Below are 20,104 nucleotides of genomic sequence, written 5' to 3'. Positions count from 1 at the left end.
CACATAAGGAGAATTATATGCCATAACCAGGTAGGATTTATTTCATGAATGCAAGCAGACTCAACATTCAGAAATCAATCAGTGTAATCTACCATATTAAGAGTATAAAGAAACCAGGCACAGAGAGGGATGCCTATAATCCCAAATCCCAGCATCTCCTGAGGCTGAGGCAGGAAGATTGCAAGTTGGAAGCCAACCTCAGCAATTTAGCAAGGTCCTTTCTCAAAATAAAAAAGTTTAAAATAAATGACTGGGAATGTAGTTCAGTGGTTAAGCAACCCTGCCAACTCCTTAATTTTAGTCTAAAAAAACCAAAAACTACTACAAAGGAGGAGGAGGAGGAAGAGGAGGAGGAGGAGGAGGAGGAAATAAAAGGCACATTAATTGAAAATGAAGAGGTAAAACAGTCTCTGCAGTTGACATGATTATTTACATAGAATATCTCAAGGGATACACACACACACACACACTACATCCTAGAAATAATAAGTGAGTTCAGCAAGGTCACAACCAGAATCAATTTTATTTCTATATACTGTCTACCAGCAATGAACACCAAAATTTAGAATATATAATTTTAAATCACTAAGAAAAAGAAATATTTACATGTAAACCTAGCAAAACATGAACAAGACTTGTATGCTGAAAATTAAAATTATATATTGATGAAAGAAATCAAGCAAGATCTAAATGAATGGAGAGACTTGTCATGTTCATGGACTCAAGTTCAACTCAAGACTCAACACAGCAAAGATGTTTAGTCTTTTAAATTTGATGTACGGGTTTAATAAAATTCTATTTTCCCTACATCATCTACCCTAGATCTAAGATTTTCCTGCCCTTCCCTTTCCTCTTTTCTCATATTGTACTCTATAATCATCATGATTATCATCATCCACATTTGTAGAGTCTTTCATAAATTACACAGTGCGTTCACATACCACATCCCTTGGTCTCCCCAAAAGCTCTGTGTGCTAGTTGTGATCCCGGTTTCAGTTGGATCTGTACTGCATATCTCCTAGGTGCCAGGAAAGGAGATGTGGTTTCCATTCTCCTTTTCCTTCATAGCACAGGTGCACCAACCCTCTCCAAACCTCTGTTGTTGATGTACAGATTCACCTGAAATTGCAGGGCCTGGTGCAAGAGTACAAATGGAAGGCTGCATATCCGTGTCTAAAATATTAAAATGTATAAACCAAGGTATCTGCTGTAAAATAACTGTGTGCTCAGTCCTACCTTGACACATCTGATCAGGGACAAGTTCACAATTTTTGATGATTCCATCCAGTACCTTTCTCTTTACACACTCAATTTTGTCCTCACAAACACACGTATAGACATCTTAATTTGCACAACCAGCTTATATCCATTCTTGCAGCAAATAGCTGCCCTTTGGTCACATTTTAGGCATATGATAGTGGCACGCTCTTCTGTCCAGAAGGTAGACCTATTACAGTGGCCCTCACAGCTTTTGGGATTTGGGCAGCAAATCCCAGTGTCCCAGTTACCTGGGATATGATCTAGGGTTGAGGGATGCTCCTGTGGCAGGGGACCCACAGACTCCTCACCTAGGGGGCAAGAACCATTTAAAAGACTGTCAAATCAGTGTCCTCCAAAGTATGGGGTTTTTCAATTTTAGATCTATTCAGTTTCTGAAAGGTAATATGCTACATCCACTGCATAGAATTAATTACCCCAGTCAGGTCTGGAGAGAGCTTCATCAAATATATTGGCACTTCTGCAACAAAAATACAGTAACAGTCATTTTAAGTGGGTGGAATAAAGACTATAAATAGTCTTTATAGATGCCTCTATAAATTCCTCATGTCTTTTTCAAGACAGATTTTGCCACCACATGAGTTTGTGCCTAACTTAACAAGAAGCTTTTCAGAATGTCTGGAATTTCAAAACTTGGAGATAAGGGGTAGTGGAACTATAATAGAGTTATAGCACATGGCCGCTCAACTGGAGACACATTTCCAACCTCCGTTTCAACTAAGGGTGACTATGTGACTAAGTTTTCACCACAGAATATGAGCAGAAAGGATGAAGGCCATTTTTAGTCTGAGCTTTCAGACACTGAGCATGTATTTTTCCACAGCCTCTTCCTCTTTCCTACAAGCTGGAACACAGATGTGTCAGTCTCTGTCAAGCAGCTGAGGAAAAAAATCCTCGTATGTGTGAAGCAACAATATGGAAGTCCTGGTCTCAGAAAATGGCGGTAGGAATGGACAGGAAAAGTATCCAGGGGCAAAATTAGAAAGACTTGATTAATTAGATGTATTGGTGTTATGATACAGATGGAAGATTCTGGAATGTTTCTCAAATCTCTAGCTGGGGTGACTTGGTAGATAGTGGCCTCATTCGTTGAGGTTAGAACAGGAGGAGATTTCACTTTTCAGAGGAAGATGATAAGTTTAGGCAAAGATTGTACAATATCACTGTGGGCACGTCCAAGAAGAAATGACCTCAGCTGTCAGCCATCAAGTGTGGTCTGTCCAGTGTTGCTCTCCTGAATTTGCTGGTAAATTCTCCTTTTCCTTCCTAATCTCTGGGATCCTAATGGTAGTTTCTGTTCATACAGACTTCACCTCCCTAGCTACAGTTGATTGGTCAAGGATGGAGGTCTGATCTAAAGTTGTTTTGAAGAAGAATAGTAAATCTGTACATCTGGGAATTACCCCATACAGGCAGCAGTTTGGTCCATAAATGTGTGAAACCAACAAGACAGTGGAGTGGGAGAAAAATAAAAGTCAGAGGTTAGAGTCTTCCAGGGGGAAGGAGAGGCAGCAGAAGAATTTACAACCAAAATAAAAGGAGTGTCAAGAGAAACTGGAGAATACTAGCCCCATTTAGAATTCAGGAAACTGGAGCTGAAGGACTAGATTAAGAAGTGGTCTCCTCCAAGACTCAAACCCTGGTCTTTTGCTCTTTGCCCTGCACTACTGGGGAAAAAAATCAAAATAAAATTGCTTCAATGATAAATTATCAAAGTAGAACAAGGAGGGATATGAGACGGAGGGCTTCTGAAGTCCCTAGGTACACATAGGAGATTTTTTGCAGAGTCACATGCCCACTGCATTTTCTGATACTTCAGTGTTATGTCATTTGTCATTTCCCTGTAACTTATTCTCAATGTCATAAGTCATAAAGATGAGTCATTAAGATCATTTACTCAATTTATCTTATGAGCATACTAATAAAAAGATTGTTATTGAATCTCTGTGATTTAGATAATGAAAGTGTGGTAGGAGTTTTAGGAGATCCAATAAAACCTTTAATTAAACTTGACAATGGCCATTAGACAAGTAATTAGTGTCACTTGCTTGTTAATTGGATACTTGATATGAAAAATGGCTCCGAACTAAGATTTATCTTAGAATGATGGAGGAAGCATAGAGATTTATATTTTTTTCATATTTGTTGTGCATCTACTATGCATCAGGAACTATGCTGTGTAAGAGACTCAGAGCATTAAGCAAGACAGAAGAGACACCTGCCCTTCTGGTCTTGGTGTCTTAAGGCACTGGCCTCTTTCCACAGCTCACTAATTGAGGATGTTTCTAACAATTGGAAAATGAGTTCCCCCGTACCCTTCTCAGTTGGAGAGGGTACTCACCAGGACCCAGGCCAAACTGCCAGAGAGAATAACAATATAATTTTCATATTTAAATCTCACTGTGGCCCTTCAAGGTAGGATAACTTGGTAGGAGAGAGATCTGGGTTCAGATGCCAACTCTGTATTTTCTGCTACTGTTGATCTCCCAGAGCCCCCAGTTTCCTCATCTTCAACTCTTAGATGATAATACACATAGTATATAGCATATAAATCCTTGGCATATGGTAAAACAGCCAGTCTTACTGTCATTAACTTATTTTTGGAGAACTGAAACTTGGCACAGAGCAGTAAAGTGATTTGCCCAAGATCACATAGCAGTAATTGGCAGAACAGAAAGTTGAAGCCAGACCTTCTGACTCTATGCCAATTTCTCTTTCCAATGTGGCACCTCTATCTGGTATGAACCTAAGAAGCAATTATCCATAGGTCCAGCTACAAATGCCTACAAAGGAGGGGGTGCAGGCATGGTGTTTGGAAAAGACAACCCGAAGGGATTAGGAAAGATGTGGCTGGGGAAGGATACCTGACAGGTGGTTGGGCATAAGATCCAATCAGAGGAAACTTTGAGCATCTGGCTTCTGCCAGCTCACCTGCAGCCAAACACTGACCCCTGCTGGCCGCCAGAGGGGAAGAGGCGCCGGCGCTTCTCCCAGAGTGTGGAGGATGGTGGAGCTGCAACCAGCCAGCGGTGGCCATGGCACCAGGGGCCCCTTTCCCGGGTCTTGTGACCTTGACTCCGTGTCTTAGTCACCCAGGATGTGCTTTATGGCTCCATCCGAGCCTTGCGTGGGGCAGATGAACCAACGCTAGACCAAAGAACGACCTGCTCTCCCACAGAGCAGACGCTGTCACCAAAGTCACCCCAACTCCCGCCCGCATCTGGTCAGGATCCGGGTCCTGACCGAAGGGTTAACTGCAAAACTGAGGTCACCAAAACGTCTTCCTCCTCCCTTCCCTCTCTGCTCTTTACTTGACCGGAACTGCTTAAGAAAAAGAAGGGGAGGGGGAGATCCAAAGTGGAAAGCCAGTATTCTCAGCCTTTAGACTCCACGCATAGCTTTGTCATCTTCATGGGCTGAATGACAGCTAAACACCTAGAATCAAAAAAAACCAGATCATTTCTAAATAAGACCATGCGCATTTCTTAATATAAAAGAAAATTGTGGAGGAGCATCTGCAGGAAACCCTGTGTACAGTTCAGCCCAAACATGCGACAGAGTCTCTGAACAGCCAGAAAACAGGCTGGAGATATGACACATGGCCCACATAGTAATGCCAAGTTGATAAGACAACAGAGAACAGCTCAACAGCAACCCAGCAGGAGGTGTGTGTTGGGGAGGAGGTCTCTAGCATTTTATACAGAGCTCAGCATTTTTTTCTGTAACTAGGATAAAAACAGAAAAAGACAGGCTTGTTAGCAATTAAAATATATTGATTTAGAAGGTAAGACTTGAAAAGATTTAATAATCTTTTAACAATCTTCAAAAACAACATACTTTCAAAAATAAAGATTGATGTCCAATCCTTTATCATCTCCCCAAATCAAGAATATCCATTTGGAATGGAAGAAATCTGATTGCCAGGCACGGGGACACATGCCTATAATCCCAGTGACATGGGAGGCTGAGGTGGGAGGATTGCAAGTTCAAGGCCAGCCTCAGCAACTTAGTGAGAACCCTGTCTCAAAATAAAAAATAAAATTATGGTGGTGCATGCCTGTAATCCACCCAGCTTGGGAGACTGAGGCATGAGGGTCTGGAGTTCAAAGCCAGCCTCAGCAATTTAGCAAGGCCCCAAGCAACTCAATGAGATCCTGTCTCTATACAAAATACATAAAAAGGGATAGGGATGTGGTTCAGGGGTTAAGTGCCCCTGAGTTCAATGCCCAGTACCAATAGATAGATAGATAGATAGATAGATAGATAGATAGATAGATAGATAGATAGATAGATAGGAAGGACTGGGTATGCACTCAGTGGTAAAGTGCCTGTGGGGTTCAATCCCCAGTAAAAAGGAAAAAAGAAAAAGAAAAAAAAATCTGGCATGAGATTTTTGTGGAAAGTGAGGGGGAAGTGACTTGCATGTGAGGAGCCTGCAGAGGTAACCTGCTAGTGAGGGCAGCTGAGCCTAACAGGAGAAGGCAACACATTTGTAATGTATGAAGAACCTTCCAGTGTCTCATTGGGTCACCTGAACTCACCCTAACTTTCTAAGGTGGATGTGGAAACTAGTCCCTTTCTCATTTTCAGATAAGTAACTTGGGACTTGAAGCTTGGATGGGAGGATGGTTTCAGAAGCAGGTTTTTGAACCTCTCCAACCCAGTATACTATTATTTATGCCCCGTGTGTGTGTGTGTGTGTGTGTGTGTGTGTGTGTGCCAGGGATTGAACTTGCAATCCTCTTGGGCTCGACCCCAGAACTGCAAAACAAAACCAAATTACCACCTGTCCAGTTTTGGTGTGTTGTCTAAGAAAAATAAACACATTTGAAAAGTCTATTAAAATATTTCCCCTTCCAATTACATATCTCTGTGAAGTCAGAGTATTTTCATATTATTTCAATCAAAACAATAGATTTCAACAGGTCAAGTATAGGAAGAATAATCTACCCATCTTCACAAATTTGCATTTGTGAAAATGCAAAACAATGTCACTCTATTAGTTTTTGCTTTGGAAGATATATTTTGCATAAACAGTTACTTATGTTAACATACTTATGATTTGTGATGATACTTTAAATGAATTAATAAATATTTAGAAAAAATTTTTCTCAGGCTTTTTTTTTCTTTTTGTGATGCTGGGAATCTAACCCAGGAGCTTGCATATCTGAGTCAAGTACTCTACCTCTGAGCTTTATCCCCAGCCCTCTTGAGTTTTTCAGTTTTTATTTTTAATATTTTCTTGAGGTGCTGGGATTTAACCCAGGGCCCAACACATGCTGAGCACATGTCCTACCACTGAGGTGTATCCTCAGCCTTAGTTTTAATTTTTAACATAGTAAATGTCAATGGGTAGTGGACATAAAAATAAAGTCAAATACATAAACAAAAGTTCTTTGGAACTCTCAATACCTGTGAAGAGAATAAAAATAAGCCAGATACTGTGGTGCACAGCTGTAATCCCAGCTACTTAGGAGACTGAGGCAGGAGGATGGCAAGTTGAGTCTAGCCTGGGCAACTAGTGAAACCCTGTGTCAAAATAAAATAAAATAATAAAAAGAGCCTGAGATAGATGTATCCCAGGTACACCTCCATTTTTTTCTAAGTGTTTCATAATTTTAGTTCTTACAGTTAGAACCTTGATCCATTTTTGTGCTAATTTTTATAGATGGGAGATAGGAGTCCAAAGAGGTGTCAAAATTAAACGACTTAAATGAATTAATAAATGTAAAACACAGATTCTCTGGTGCCATTTAACTGTCAGTTGTTATTATTTTAAGAAAAAAAGTTTTTTTTATTTTTTAAATTTTGAGATAGGGTCTCTATCAAGAGGCTGAAGCCCTTGATAAGTTGCTGAGGCTGGCCTCAAACTTGCAATCCCCTGTCTCAGCTTCCTGAGTCACAGGGATTACAGGCATGGACCACCATGCCCCACAAGCAAAAAGTTGTGAAGGCATCTTCTGAAGGCAGACTGTCTAGGTTCAAATACTTATCCTGCCACTCCCTGTCACATCCTATCTGTAAAATATAAGTACTAGCCTTAGCCTCACAGGGTTGTTATGAGGATTAAATAAGATAATGATAAAATTAGTTGAGGTAATTAAGATGATAGGAAGAGATGAACTCAGTAGGTATAAACTATCATTTGCCTTTCTTCAATTCTGCAGAGAACCATTAACTTGGTGAAAAGCCTAGAAATTATTCCACAGGAAAAATCTGGAGGAAATGGAGCATGAAGCTGTTTCTAAATATTCAAAAACCAGATGTGGAAGAAAAGATCTTTTCTTGGTACTCCCCAAAGAACCCCAAACCCTGCATTTAAAAAAGCCGTTCTGGTCAACCCTCCCCAACCCCCTTTCTTCTGGATGTACCTATAATGCTCAGTAACCATCCATGCCAGCATTTGCCAGTTTGTAATTATAATTATTTAGGTCTCAGACGTTCCCATTGGATATTCCCTTCCATAAATATCTACAAACCGCTGACGGGCTGCCAGACACTATGTGTTTCGGCTCTGAGGCTTATGGATGGATAAGACACTGCCCCAGTCCTCCAGGTCACAAGACCAGCAGAAAGTTAATTGAAGGAGCCACGTTTCTGTTCGATACAGCTGCTTGCTGTTCTCTCCTGTTTTTCCCCCAAGTCCTTACTTTTGAGCCAAGGCAGCAGCTACTTCTCCACCGTGAATCATCAGACCCATAGAGAAAGCTTCTGGGCGGGAAGGACTAACTTTCTCTGCAGGTCTCTGCACCTGGAAACAAGCCGCTTTCTGAGCGCGGAGCACCCTCTAGTGTCTATTCGCGGTAAGGCAGGCCAAAGCGCAACCTAAAAACCTCTACTTATTGCCAAGAATTCTGTCTCCCACCAACCTTAGTTTAATGTTGCTTATGCTAAGCTGCTTTCAGGTTTCCGCTGCAAAACAATATTGCCAGTTAAAAAAAAATAAAACAGTTCCCAATTCTTTTTGTGTGCAGGCCCTATGTTAATTGACTTACCTGGCTTACCCAGGAGGGGGAACATCATGATGATGATATTTGAAATACAGGTGAAAAAACTGAGGCAGGAGGAACAGCCAGCTGGAGGCAGGGCCAGAATTAAACAATAACCACCTGAATACCATCATATGGATGATTATGTTTCAACAGATGTATTATTTCCTGGGGTACCAACATTCAGTCCTCAGCACTGATTAACCACTCTGTCTCTTGTATTTTCTCTTTCAGAGAAGAACCAGGCTTTTAATCTCAGCACAGTTCTGATGGGTGGGTTGAGGGGATACCAGCCTCACGTGCTGTCACTTTTCCCCCCAAGCATCCTCTACTACAGCACAGGTGGCACCCTGCTTGTCCTGATGGTCCACCCCCATTTCTCCATAATTCTGTCTGCGCTACTTCTCTACACACAGGGGAACCTCTGCTCTTCCTTTAGTATCTACTAGATCAGGTGAATTTATCATTATTAATGTAAAATAGTCCTAAAATGACACAAAGATGGTTTTCCTTGTTGGTGAGGGCCTGTGGCTTTCATGCAATTCTCAAAGGAGTCTGTGAACCCAAAATGTTAACAACCAGTCACTGCATTCATCTGTAGACCCCACATGGCAGGAGCTTATCTCTTTTATGCATTTGTTATTTTCCCAGCTCCTAACAGAATATAGCTAGAGCCTGTCTACTCCTGTCTCCTTCGACTCTCCCTACCTTTGTTCAGGTTACCCTGACTACAACAGCAGCTTCCCAATGGTCAACTTCTGCCTTTTGCCCCTGAAATCCATTGCTCACACAGCAGAGTGCTCTTCAAAGTCAGACCGTAGCCAGGCACAGTGGCGCACACTGGTAATTCCAGTGACTTGGGAGTTTGAGACAGGAGGATTGCAAATTGGAGGTCAGCCTCCAGGACTTAACCAGATCCTAGCTCAAACTAAAAAGAATAAAAGGAAATGGGGATACAGCTTAATGATAGAGTGCCACTGGGCTCAGTCCCTAGCATCTCTCTCTCTCTCTCTCTCTCTCTCTCTCACACACACACACACACACACACACACACACACACACACACACATCAGATTGTGCCACTCCCTTGCTTCAAACCCTTCAGTGACCCTCATTAAACTCAGAATAATATCCTAATTCCTCACTCTGACCTCCAAGACCCTGCATGATCTGCCTGGCTCTCCAATCTCAGTCCATAACCACTGTACTCCTCTCTCCCTCTACTCCAGCTACGTCTGACCTGCTTCCTGTTCTTTCGATGCTCCAAGGTCCTTTCTCCCTGGTTTGGCAAAAGATTCATAGACTCAATCTCTTTCAATCCAATTAAATCAAGAAGTGAGAGTTTCTTTATTTGGTCTTCAAGTTGTACACTCAAATATTAGAAGCCTGTTAATTCTAAATATAAAGCTGAGTACAGCTAATCATTTGAATTATGAAGCCAAATCAATATTTGAAATGTTAAGCATATGAATGAATTTTAGCCCTGTGTTTTAAAAGGATCAATGAGGAACTTCTGCTTCTGCCCAGGAAGGATAAACTGCTATAGGAATTCCCCTCTCTGCACACAAAATAACTAGAAAATTGAACAAAATACATGAAACAACTGTTGTCACACATTGGACAGCAGGTAGCACAAGAGGAAGATCTCTAAGGAAGAGAAACAAATGAGTTGAGCCTCACAAGTGCCCCAGGTGATTGCCTGGAGACAGCTCAAAGGGTGCTGCAAGGGCTGCCAAAGCAGAGCCCACGGGCCTCACTAAGTTTAGGAGATAAAGTTGGAATTCAAAGCAACTAAGGCTGCCAGAATTTGTAACAGAGTGCAAGGTAAGGGAGAGAAAGCCAGGTGCGGTGGTGCATACCTTTAATCCTCATGACTTGGGAGGTTGAGCCAGGAGGATTGTAAGTTCAAAACCAACCTCAGCAATTTAGGGAGGCTCTCAGCAACTTAGTGAGACCCTGTCTCAAAATAAAAAATAAAAAAGCTGGGGATAGGGCTGGGGATGTGGCTCAAGCGGTAGCGCGCTCGCCTAGCATGCATGTGGCCCGGGTTCGATCCTCTGCACCACATACCAACAAAGATGTTGTGTCCACCGAAAACTGAAAAATAAATATTAAAAATTAAAAAAAAAAGCTGGGGATGTGGGAGCTGGGGTTATAGCTCAGTTGGTAGAGTGCTTGCCTCACATGCACAAGGCCCTGGGTTCAATCCCCAGCATCAAAAAAAAAAAAAAAAGCTGGAGATGTGGCTCAGGGTACAATGCCCCTGGGTTCAATACCTAGTTTTAAAAAAATAAGGGAGAGAGAGAGAGGAAAAAAAAAACCTAGCCCCACAGACTTTCAGAGGGATCTCCTCAAACCGTTGGCTGGCACTGATCTGCATAAATGTGTATCACAAGAAACTCCCCAAAGCTAACCAGAAAGCAGTAAACCAAACAATTCTTGGAACTTACACAGGGATAGGAATGGTTCATAACACAAATGTATTAGGTAGACTTTAGAAGGGTAGAGAGTTTGTGATGTTAAATTAGCTCCAAAATAGAGGCTGATCTGGATCTGCCCTAACAAAGATTAAGAACAAGACTTCATAAGAGAAGAAATCACAAGAAACTTAATGGTATGCCAGAAAAAAATGTAACATTCTTAAAGGAATAAACAATGTCAAGCATGCAACAAACCAAAATATACAATGTTGGGCTGGGGATGTGGCTCAAGCGGTAGCGCGCTCGCCTGGCATGTGTGTGGCCCAGGTTCGATCCTCAGCACCACATACAAACAAAGATGTTGTGTCTGCCAAAGGTTAAAAAATAAATATTAAAATTAACAACAACAACAACAACAAAATACACAATGTTCAGCATCCTATAAAAAAGTGCCAGGTAGTCAAATAAAGAAAAAATACCCATAATCAGGAGAGAAATCAAGCAACAGAAACAAACCCCCAAATTCAGAGATGTTGGCATTAGTAGACAAGGACCTTAAAATAGCCATTATAAATCTCAGAAATATGCTCAAGAGTATAAAGAAAAACAAATATGATGATGGAAGGTATGAAAAAGACCCAAAATGGGACTTCAGGACATGAAAAAAACATGATCTAATTTGAAAAAAACACTAGATGAAATTATCAGCAGATTAGACGCTGCAGACAAAAAGGTTAGTGAACTTGAAAACATAGCAATAGCCAGATGTAGTGGTGCACACCCGTAATCCCAGTGGTTCGGGATGCTGAGGCAGGAGGACTCAAATTTAAAGCCAGCCTCAGTAACTTAGTGGGACTTTCTCTCAAAATAAAAAACAAAAAGGATTGTGGATATGGTTCAGTGGCTAAGCATCCCTGGGTTCAATCCTTGGTACCAAAAACAAACAAACTCCAAAACAAAAACATAGCAATAGATACTATTCAAAATAAAGCACAAAGAAAAACACACAAAAGTAACAGTGCCTTATGGGATAATATCCAAACCAAGATATATCACAATCAAATTATTGAAAATCTTAACAAGAGTACTTGGAGAAAAATTCCCTCCCTAGTGAAAATGTCTACAACTCCTGGTGTCATCACTGAGAAGGGTTCAACATCACTTCTGGAATATTTATGCCAAAATATTTGTTGTTGTTTTGTTTTTGGTTTTGGTACTGGGGATTGGAACCCAGGGACACTTTATCACTGAGCTATATTCCCTAGCCCTTTTGATTTTTGGTTTTGAGACAGAGTCTTGCTAAGTTGCTCAGCGACTCTCTAAATTAGAACTTTTGATCCTCCTGCCTTGGCCTCTCAAGCTGCTGAGATTAGAGGCCTGAACTACCATTCCCAGCTCATGCCAAAATTTATACCTTCTATTTAGTCATGAGAAATATCAAACTAAAGTTGAGAAAAAATTTACAAAATTATTATTTCCGGGCTAGGGATGTGGCTCAAGCGGTATAGCACGCTCACCTGGCATGTGTGCGGCCCGGGTTCCATCCTCAGCACCACATACAAACAAAGATGTTGTGTCCGCCGAAAACTAAAAAATAAATATTAAAAAAATTCTAAAAAAATTATTATTTCCTTTTACTGATCAGTATAATAAAGTATTTGACTCCATTTTTGATATTTTACGGCTGACATTTTTTCAAGATTCTCCCCCCAATTGCTTTCTCTTATGTCCAAAAAAAAGTTAGGGCACTCTCCACCCTTGGCACCATCAGGGAAATTCAAACCATGAAAACCAGGATCCTCACTCTGGTCCTACTCCCTAACAATAAAACCCCAGGATCATTCACTCCTCCTTGAAAGCCATTATGAGGCCTGTGTGAGAAATTGCCTCCTCTGCACATAAAGCCCCATTATATGATTAATAAACCTTTCCAAAAGGTGTGTGTGTGTGTGTGTGTGTGTGTGTTCATCAATCCTGATATCTAAACCAGATTTTGGGTAGAGGTTTGATCTTGTCTCCTGAGTGACAATCACAAGACAACTTACATAGAGAACCAAGTGGCTTAGATGGTGATCCCCAACTCCAGGGGGCTTTCTCCGCCTGACTTGCTAACTGATTCTGCTGCCTATTAGACGACTTATAATTTGAGCTGTGCAGTATTGTTTTACATTCGTTAAGCCCTAATATACCTGTTATAGATTTACCCATAGGAGTACGAGGTTGAGGCTGTCCTAAAGTTACCCTGATCTGTGTATCCACATGGACCTATTGTGCAGCTGGATTAAATCATATGTCTTCTTCATTCCAGCAGGAACCATGGTCTGAGACTCAAAGAAATGACAGTAAGTCATCACTTTGTGATCATTGGTGGTATGTCTCAACCAGGCACCAGCTAATGCCTATGTTCTATACAGAGCCTTCCAGGGAAAGACAGATGCCCTGTGCAATGTACAGGCCCATCATGTTCTTGCTCCTGTGAGGAAGAACAGTCTCAGGATTAAACAGAAATATGTCCAAGCACTCATGGAATAAACCATTATAAAAAGTAGCCCAGAATGTTTTACCTCATTCCTCTTAGAAGATGCCATTACCCAACCAGATAACTATAAACCAGACCCAGGAAGAATGTGGGTTTGATTAAATGCTACAGCTTATCAACATACCAAAGGATTCATTCAAACCCAGCTTAAGCCCAGGGTCCCTAAATCAAACAGCAGTTGCCGTGAAGGATGCCCCTAATCCTAAGAGTACTGATTCGGAATTCTAGAGGAATCAACTTAAAAATATAAGCAGAGAAAAGAGGATCCTTTCCTGAAGGCATAGCCAGTTACACACACACACACACACACACACCACATGCCCTTGATTCAGGGAAAAAGAGCAAAAACTGAAACAGAAGTTCATGATTTAACCCAATTGGAAGTCTAAAATTTACTTTTAAAACTATAAGATAAAAGTATTTAAGGGATTGAGGATGTAGTTCAGTGGTAGAGTGTTTACCTGCATGCATGAGGCCCTGGGTTCAATCCCCAGTACCTCCCCCCCCCACACACACACAGGCTGGTTTGGCATATACACGGCATATACAGGTTTATTTAGAAAAGTAAATGCATATTAAAGGGAGAATGGGGACAATCTCAAAAGTGAGAGATGCCTTTGGGGTAAAGAAGAAATATACATTCAAGGGAGAATGAGAGCTATCATTCTCCAGCGGGAGAGACAGTCCTGATTGTTTTTTAACTTTCTAAAAGCATAAATTCTAAATTAACTTTAACTTCTGATTCAATGCACCAATTAGCAAGCCTTCATGATCTTATTGGATGCAGGGGTTCAAATCACAGTTACACTAAATTTAAACAAAGTATTCCCCATACTCTTAGACATGTTGCTAAACACTAAATAGAGGGCAAATAGGTGTGCAAAACTCCTCTGGTCATCATGTTCATTGCCCTAAAATATCTCATAATGGGCATATAACCTGACCTAGAGAGAACTAAATGAAAAAAAGGTTAAATCTTCAACTGGCTTAGCAAAATGGGAACATACAGATTTGCCACATCTATTAAAATTGTTTACACAGACCAATATAGATTAATATAAGGGCTTCAGCAACTGAAAACCCATTGTATAGGGGGGGCGGTATAACTCAGTGGTAGGGCACTCATCTGCATGTGCAAGACCCTGGCTTTCATCCCCAGGACTGCAAAGAATAAAAGCAAAACAAAACATTTTTAGGCCAGGCATGGTGGTGCACACCTGTAATCCCAGTGACTCAGGAGGCTGAGGCAGGAGGATTCAAGTTCACAGCCAGCCTCAGCAACTTAACCAGACCCTGTCTCAAAAATAAAATATAATTTTGGGGGGGGGGCTGGGGTTGTGGCTCTGTGGTAGAGGGCTCGCCTAGCACGCATGAGGCCCCGGATTCAATCCTCAGCACAACATATAAATAAATAAATAAATAAAATAAAGGGACTGTGTCCAACTACAACTAAAAAATAAGCATTAAAAAATTTAAACATAAAGTATAATTTTTAAAAAAGAGGAGACTGGGGATGTAACTCTGTGGTTAAACACCCATGGATTCAATCCTGGGTGGAACAAAAGTACACACACACAAAAAAAAAGCATTTTGAAAACTCATTATATATAAGATTTATTTAAAGAAGGGGTGATTACAATGAACTATTACTCAGCCTTAAAGAAGAATGAAATTATGGCATTTGCAGGTAAATGGATGGAGTTGGAAAATATCATGCTAAGTGAAATAAGCCAAACCCCAAAAAACAAGACAAATGTTTTCTCTGATAAGTGGATGCTGCTCCATAATGGCAGGGGTGGCAGGAAAGAATGAAGGAACTTTGGATTGGGCAGAGGGGAGTGAGGAGAGGGGAGGGGGTGTGGGGGTGGGAAGAATGGTGGAATGAGACAGATCCTACATTACCCTACATACATGTATGATTACACTACCGGTATGACTCTGCACCATGTACAGCCAGATGAATGAGAAGTTGTGCTCCATTTGTGTACAATGTGTCAAAATGCATTTCTAGGGGCTGGGGATATAGCTCAAGCGGTAGCGTGCTCGCCTGGCATGCGTGCGGCCCGGGTTCGATCCTCAGCACCACATACCAACAAAGATGTTGTGTCTGCCAAGAACTAAAAAATAAATATTAAAAATTCTCTCTCTCCTCTCTCATTCTCTCTTAAAAAAATAAAAAATAAAATAAGATGCTATCTCAAAAATAAAATTTAAAAAAAATGCATTTCTACTGTTATGTATAACAAATTAGAACAAAAAAAATTTTTTTTTTGAGGTGCTGGGGATTGAACCCAGTGCATTCAAGGCAAACACTCTACTAACTGAGCTATACCCCCAGCCCAATTAGAACAAATTAAAAAATAAATAAATAAAAGATAAAAAGAAGGGTTAATTATCCCATTTTTTTCCACTCTGATTTGTCCTAGTCTTATACATAGAATTAGTGAATGATGCCTGATGATGGATTATCACAATCATAATGCTTTAGTTCCATGCACTAAGACTTTTGTACTGTTTTTTTAAAAAAATATATATTGATTTTTGACTCCCATTCCTGGCAACCTAAAACCCTGGAATTCTCCATTGAGGAGTATCTTTTGCATGCTAATGAGATGCCTGGTGGCTGGGGCCCCTAAGTAGCTTCAGGATGGGTCTGGTTACCTGAAAGACAAAGGCTATGGAGCATTGGAATGCTCCTTATTCCCTACCTCTAGGGTGAGCAAAGGGGCTGTGACTAGTGACTTGTGATTGTGATTGGTTACCAATGATTTCATTAGTTATGTCTATGTAATGAAACTTCTGTGAAATCCCCAACCTTTGGGGTTCAGAGTGCTACTTGGTTGATAATTTAGGCCTAATACCTTGCCCTAAGCATGTTTTTTTATTTGACTGTTTCTGAGTTGTATCTTTATAACAAACTGGTAAACAAAATAAAGCATTTTCCTGAGTTCTGTGAGCTGTTCTAATAAAACCTCAAATTTGAGTTGATCCTGGGAACTCCTAATGAGAAGTATAGGAGTCCTGGGACTTGGTGTCTGAAGTAGAGGCAATCTTGTAGGATTTTCTGGATACCCAAGGGAGACAGTATCAGAATTAAATTGAGTTGGTATAAGAAAAACTCACACTTTTGCCATCAAAGGTGTTGTGAGCAAATCAGGCATTGTGACCTGTAATCCCAGAAATTTAAGAGGCTGAAGCAGGAAGATTACAAATTCAAGGCCGGCTCTTGGCAACTTAGTGAGACCTTGCTCAAAATAAAAATTAAAAAGGGTTGGGGATGTAGCTCAATGGTGGAGCACTCAAGTGTGAAGCCCTAGGTTCAATCTCCAGCACCACCCCAAATAAAAGTATTATGAGTAAAATAAAATAAAAAGTAAAAAGTAAAGAACAGACAAGTCTCCTTATCCTATATTACTAAAATTACTGCTTCTATTTAATCAGCAACTGTTGAATACTTCACAATCATATTTGGTTAGTATGTTCTGTCAAATGCCTATTTCAGCCAGTTTGCCCTCTAGTTTTTTTTTTTTCTTCCTGGCACCTGGAATTGAATCCAGGGGCACTTAATTACTGAGCCATCTCTCCAACCATTTTTTTTAAAATTATTTTACTTTTATTTTATTTATTTATTTTTATGTGGTGCTGAGGATTGAACCCAGGGCTTCACATGTGCTAGGCGAGCGCTCTACCACTAAGCCCCAGCCCCGGCCCCTCCAACCATTTTTTATTGTTTTTATTATTATTTTTAATTTGGTACTGGGGATTGAACCCAGGGGCACTTACCACTTAGCCACATCCCCAGCCATATATATATATATAATTTATTTAGAGATAGGGTTTCCCCTAAGCTAGCTTTGAATCTGTGATCCTCCTGCCCCAGCCTCCCAAGCAGCTGGGATTACAGGCATACCCTCACCTTTGAAGCAACACAATATATCTTTACCCACATGGCACCTGGAAAGACTTGCCACTGCATACAATCTTCACCAGCAAGATCTTTATTACATTCAACTTTCTTCAGGAACACAGGTATGACATTAGATTGATGATGTTCATTAGATATGACATACATTAGGTCAATGACATTCTTCTCATTGGACACTCTAAGACATAAACATTAAAAAAGAAGTTCAGAAAAAAGGATGATTCATTGCTTCACACAAAATAGAAAATATAAAATTTCTCATAAAATTTCTGAACATTATTTGTTAAATTGATGATTGTACATCCCTGATGCTGTCAAGAAATACCTATTGGGGGCTGGGGATGTGGCTAAGTGGTAAGTAGTGCTCGCCTGGCATGCAAGCGGCCCGGGTTCAATCCTCAGCACCACATTGAAACAAAGATGTTGTGTCTGCCAAAAACTAAAAAATAAATATTAAAATTCTCTCTCTCTTAAAAAAAAAAAAAGAAAAGAAAAAAGAAAGAAAGAAAGAAAAAGAAACACCTATTGATCCTCAATATAGTCAATGTTAAAACAAGTTGAAGACTGGGCATGGTGGCACATGTCTGTAATCCCATTGACTCAGGACGCTGAGTTAGGAGGATCCTAAATTCAAGGCCAACTTGAGCAACTTAGCAAACCCTGTATCAAAATAAAAATTAAGAAGTGGGGGGGCTGGGGATGTGGCTCAAGCGGTAAAGCGCTTGCCTGGCATGCGCAGGGCACTGGGTTCGATACTCAGCACTACATAAAAATAAAATAAAGATATTGTGTTCATCGAAAACTGAAAAACAAATATTAAAAATTTCTAAAAAAAAAAAGAAATGGGGGGGCTGGGGTTGTGGCTCAGTGGTATAGCACTCACCTTGCATGTTCGAAGCCCTGGGTTCTATCCTCAACATCACATAAAAATAAATTAATAAAATAAATATATTGTGTCTATCTACAACTAAACAATAAATATTTTTTAAAAAATAAGAAGGGCTGGGGATGTAGCTCAGTGGCAAATCATCCCTGGTAGTTTAATCACTAGTACAAAAAAAAATTGCAATACAAGAGATCCTTTATTAATGCCCCCACAAAAGACTTCTTCACCACAGAGGCTTTAACAACCTCCTCTCATGTTTCCTTAGTCTCTAAATCACCCATGATGCCTATAATTTATCCACGGACTTCTGATGCAAGAAATTGCTCTACTCAGCTCCTTGCTATATACCATTAGACTGAGAACTACTAGCTTCATACAGGATTCTTCCATAAAGGAGGCTCTCATAGCACTTGAGACCATGCTACCCAGCTGTCCATTATGTCTTGGGCCATGGGAGCAGCATCACACAATCTTGGCATGGCTATTGAGGCCTTCTTGCTAATATGAAATTGGTATCTACAGTATAGATATGCTACAATAGAGTCCTGTAGCATATCCTACCTGCAGCACAGGTAGATTCCACTGTCCTCGTCTCCTGACCAGATGCCACAATGTTCTTCCTGACTTCTTGGCTACTTAGGGATCCTCGTGGGATTAACTGGGTGAATAGTAAAGGGAGTTCATATACTGTAAGGGTGGCAATGCCTCTATTTGTGTGTGTGTGTGTGTGTGTGTGTATACACATGTACATATGTGTGATGCTAGGAATCCAACCCAGTGCCTTGCTCATGCTAGGCAAGCATTCTACCACTGAGCCACACCCCCAGCCACAGTGCTTGCTTTCTATTTGCACCTTTCATCCCTTAACAGACTCCGCTGATGAAAGACAGGACCCAAATATCCATAAAATATTTTTTTAATTTTATCATTGGTATTTTGTTGTTGTTGTTGTTGTGTGTGTGTGTGTGTGTGTGTGTGTGTGTGTGTGGTGCTGGGGATTAAAGCTGAGGCCTTGCACATGCTAGGCAAAGTGCTCTACCACTGAGCAATATCCCTAGCTCCCACACAATTTTTTAAAAAGTATTTGTTTTTAATACTAGGAATTGAACCCAATGCTTTGCTGCTGAACTACAGCCCCAGTCCTTCTTATTTTATTTTTTTGAGACAGGTTCTTACTAAGTTTCCAAGGCTGGCCTCAAACTTGTGATCCTCCTATATCAGCCTCCGGAGTAGCTGAGATTATAGGCATGTGCCACTGTGCCCAACTTTTAAGGCATTCATATTAGCAGTAAAATTTGTGTCCTGAACAACAAATGACCCCACTTAACATTTTTCAGATGGTTAGGTAATTGCTAATCATCTGGCCATCTGGTCAAACCAATGGCAATGATGCCTTTTCCAAGGTTACCCTCTTTGAGGTAAAGAACTCTGGGAATGTCTTGTTTCAAGATATGCAAAAATATGAATCAGAGTCAGACATACTAGAGCCACAATACAAGGTCTCACTAAGACATGCTTTGTCCTCTTCAGAGTTTTGGACATTACTGAGAGTGACCAAGACATTCATTTCACTTCTAAAAATGCATCAGACTGGGGGCTGGGGTTGTAGTTCAGCAGTAGAGTGCTTGCCTAGCATGTGTGAAGCACTGGGTTCAATTCTAAGCATCACATAAAAATAAATAAACTAAATAAAGGTATTGTGTCCAACTACAGCTAAAAAAATAAATATTAAAAAAAATTCATCAGACTGGGTTCTTAAACAAGCATCCAACAAAATGCTCAGCTCCCTTACTGGCCCTGGGCTGCAGGCCTCATAGAGCATAATATCAGTTTACTTCCCCAAGGTTAAGTTTTATCAAATTAAATATGACACATTTCCATTACACATCCACTGTCAGGGTGAATTGCAACAGAGTCTGATTCCATGATTGATGTTTGCCCAGACAGATTTGAAGCCTCACGACTCCCCCTTTCCCTTTGGCCCTACATTTGGTAGATAAAAAAGCCTAGGTGCTTCTTCCCTTGGCTCTGGCAGGAAGTCCAAATCATAAAAACACTGGCCTGTGC

At 40.6% G+C, this 20,104-nt stretch overlaps 1 long non-coding RNA gene and 1 other non-coding gene across 3 annotated transcripts in view; one reads left to right on the top strand and one right to left on the bottom strand.

Moving 5' to 3' along the window:
• Positions 1–504: 504 nt before the first annotated feature.
• Positions 505–20,104, bottom strand: part of LOC144376058 (uncharacterized) — a 26,007-nt gene continuing 6,407 nt past the window's right edge. Inside the window, exons 3-4 of one of the 2 annotated variants that reach the window (XR_013436092.1) lie at positions 12,205–12,274; positions 505–11,054 (exon numbers count right to left, since the gene is read on the bottom strand). This is a non-coding gene — a long non-coding RNA (uncharacterized LOC144376058). The remainder of the gene's footprint in view (positions 11,055–12,204; positions 12,275–20,104) is intronic. The other variant, XR_013436094.1, reaches the window with a different exon arrangement.
• Trnav-cac (transfer RNA valine (anticodon CAC)) lies at positions 10,420–10,488 on the top strand. Its single transcript has one exon. It is a non-coding gene; the product is annotated as a tRNA-Val (tRNA).

Source organism: Ictidomys tridecemlineatus, chromosome 3 (assembly GCF_052094955.1).
Source record: "Ictidomys tridecemlineatus isolate mIctTri1 chromosome 3, mIctTri1.hap1, whole genome shotgun sequence".
NCBI classification, from domain to species: Eukaryota; Metazoa; Chordata; class Mammalia; order Rodentia; family Sciuridae; genus Ictidomys; species Ictidomys tridecemlineatus.
Note: the sequence above shows the minus strand (reverse complement) of the source record. Positions and strands in the feature narration are given on the sequence as shown.